We start from the raw sequence: 2,987 nt of genomic DNA on the forward strand, positions 1-2,987 counted from the left end.
AATTTTGTTACATTCGCTTCCGTTGCCAAAAATGTGTATACATTTTTTTTAACTAGTTAAAGTTTATTTTGAATAACCTACTTCTACATGCACTCTTTTGTCAAAAATGTTTTGACTAAATCCTTATGACAAAATAAACACATATTTGATATGAACCGGGTTCATAAAATAAAACTAAAATATATACCACGGATATCCTACAACTTTAAAATCCATTATTCATTATATAGTATGTAAAACACTAAAATCCATTATTCATTATATAGTATGTATGAATATAGTATTTAAAAGTTCTTTATTTTAGGGGTGAAATAAGCTTCAAATTCTTTTCTTTTTTTTAAGTTGGAAATGGGTATAAAAATGAAATGAACCTATAAACAATGTTTTGATTGTGCATATACACGAAATTTCCACAGTAACGTGGGGGCACGCTTCCTAATTACTATCTAAATAACAATATGGATATTTAAGTAGAGGAACATACACTGAAGTGCTTATAGTCTAGTGGTATTATGTGTGCAAAGTAGTCTTCTTTCATGACAGTGAGGGTTCGAGTCTTATAGCGGACATTGGGGTAGAATTAGGTGTAGTGTTCGCCGTTCTTAAAAAATGTACAAAAGCATCCACTAATTCTAGTCCTGAGTCTACCACAATGTCTGCCTTCAAAATATAACCATCATCGATTTAAAGAAAAGCACCTTATTACCACTAGACTATAATGCTTTTGCTCTCTTCTTTTTTCATGGTTATCTTAATATGATAATTCTCAAATACGAAGTTGGGCACACATAAAGATGTGGATTATAAATTCTAAGCTAGGCGATAAGCCAATAATATAGTGTCTTAACGTGTTCTTAAACAAACCTTTTACAAAAGCTTTTTATATATATATAATGTTGTATACTAGGTATTAATTATTATTATTAATTAAATTAAATTAAATTAAATTAAATATTAATAAGTAAACTATTTAAATAGTAAATGCATTGTTATTGTTATTCAGACAACGATTAACAAGTAAATACAAATATCAAATATCTTTATTCTAATAAACGATTTCAAACGTGTTAGCATCAAAACCGAATCTCTTCTTCTATTATTAAGATTTCTTTGATATTACAAATGCATGTGTGTATATATACATATTATAGATATATCAATAAATCTTTCTCAACTTCCTATTTTGAACGACCAACTAAACCTCGTTTTATTATAATCATAAACCCCAACTAGCAAGAGGTTGGCCAACACAACAAAACCCAAACCATACACCAAAAAACAACAATGCAAAACTTAAACAAAGCAACAAGATCAAATTTCTTTCATGCCTCCCAAGACACATTACTCGACTTCAACGGTACTTAACCCAAAGGAAACTAAGCGCATTCGACTCCTCAATCACGACTGCAATATGAGGTTGTTTGTTGTTGAAGACCGCATTATTTCTTGTTCTCCATAAGCTCCATAAAACCGTTAAAATGACTATCTGATACACCTTACGTTGTTTATTTGACCTGCTAAAGCTCTGATGTAGCTGTAACAAGTCATGGAAGTGGAAAGCATAAATAGAAGAAACATGACACCACTGTGATAAGAGCTGCCAAATGGTCTGAGAAAATTGGCATGACACAAACAAATGCTCCATTAAAAAGGTTATACAAGGACGTTAAAATATTTTAAAATATTAATTTGAATATCTAAATACCAACTACCAATTAAAGAAGTTATCTTGACACTGAAAGTTATAATTTCAAAAACTTCAATCCTATATTTTAAACGCATATGTTATTTATAGTATGATTGTTTTTAAATATGTAATATTTTCTATTCTAGGATGATATTTGTATCTCGTATAATTATCACTATTTTTAAAAAAATAGTATTTATATCAACGTATTTATTATATAATGGATATCCAATACCAATTTAATTACAATTCATTTGCTACAACCTTATAATATACAGATTTTTTTTCTACAACCTTATAATATACAATTATGTTTTAGAATATTTACAATCTTATCAGCGTTATTGTTTTGTAGGAGTAAATAATAAGATGAATTATAGAGAATGAAAAGAACGATGAAAACTTAGAAGTTATATATGGATAGTTAAAAATGTAACCTTTTATTTTGTTTCGTGTTATATGTAATAAGTCATTTCACCGATAAAGATTATATACACATTCATGATTTACATTTTTTTTCAATACTCAACTCGTATAATCGGTATGTAAGCTAGTAAATATAATAAAGTAAAATCCACATGTATGAAAATGATATATTAATAAAGTTTAAAAGAACAAATAAATAAAAAAAAAGATTTTTTTAAAAGCAAACTTCATTAGAAACGGCAACCACAAACCGGGGCGCACAAACAAAACAAGAGAGCAATTACATAATTACAAATTTACACCAATCCTTCCAAGTTACCGACTTAAACTTCGACCTACTCTTAAACCAGAGAAAGCTTAAAGACTTGACTTCACTAAAAACCTCTTCAACTTTAACTTGCTTACCGGAGAAGATGAGATTGTTCCTCGCCTTCCAAAGACTCCAACATCCAATAACCATGATACCTTGAAGCACTATGGATCTTTAATTCCGCTAACACTAGAAACCTCCAATATATCTTTGAAACTGACATCGTAGATATTGGGGATCTTACACCAATCGCTCACAAACTGCCAAAGAAGCACAACCGTGATGCAAGCCGTAAACAAATGATCAATGGATTATTTATATTTTTTATACTAAATATAAAGGATGAATAAAGTAAAAGGAAAACAAAAAGGTAGTGAAATATAAAAATTATGATTTGAAAGGACTGTTGACAGGTCACATGTCATGACTTTTGCATGTCTAATCAATGAAAACGACTAAACAGGGAGAATCCCATAAAGCAAGGTCCTGCCTATACAGGTCACCGGTCATGACTTTTGCATGTCTGATCAGTGAAAACGACTAAACAGGGAGAATCCCATAAAG

General features: G+C 29.8%; 1 long non-coding RNA gene across 1 annotated transcript; it reads right to left on the minus strand.

Annotated features, from left to right (window-relative positions):
• Positions 1–1,073: 1,073 nt before the first annotated feature.
• LOC110945141 lies at positions 1,074–2,718 on the minus strand. The gene is made up of 2 exons (XR_002595056.2): positions 2,519–2,718; positions 1,074–1,609 (listed from the first exon to the last, which is right to left on the minus strand). It is a non-coding gene; the product is annotated as an uncharacterized LOC110945141 (long non-coding RNA).
• Between the last annotated feature and the right edge of the window lie 269 nt (positions 2,719–2,987).

This window comes from Helianthus annuus, chromosome 6, assembly GCF_002127325.2.
Source record: "Helianthus annuus cultivar XRQ/B chromosome 6, HanXRQr2.0-SUNRISE, whole genome shotgun sequence".
NCBI classification, from domain to species: domain Eukaryota; kingdom Viridiplantae; phylum Streptophyta; class Magnoliopsida; order Asterales; family Asteraceae; genus Helianthus; species Helianthus annuus.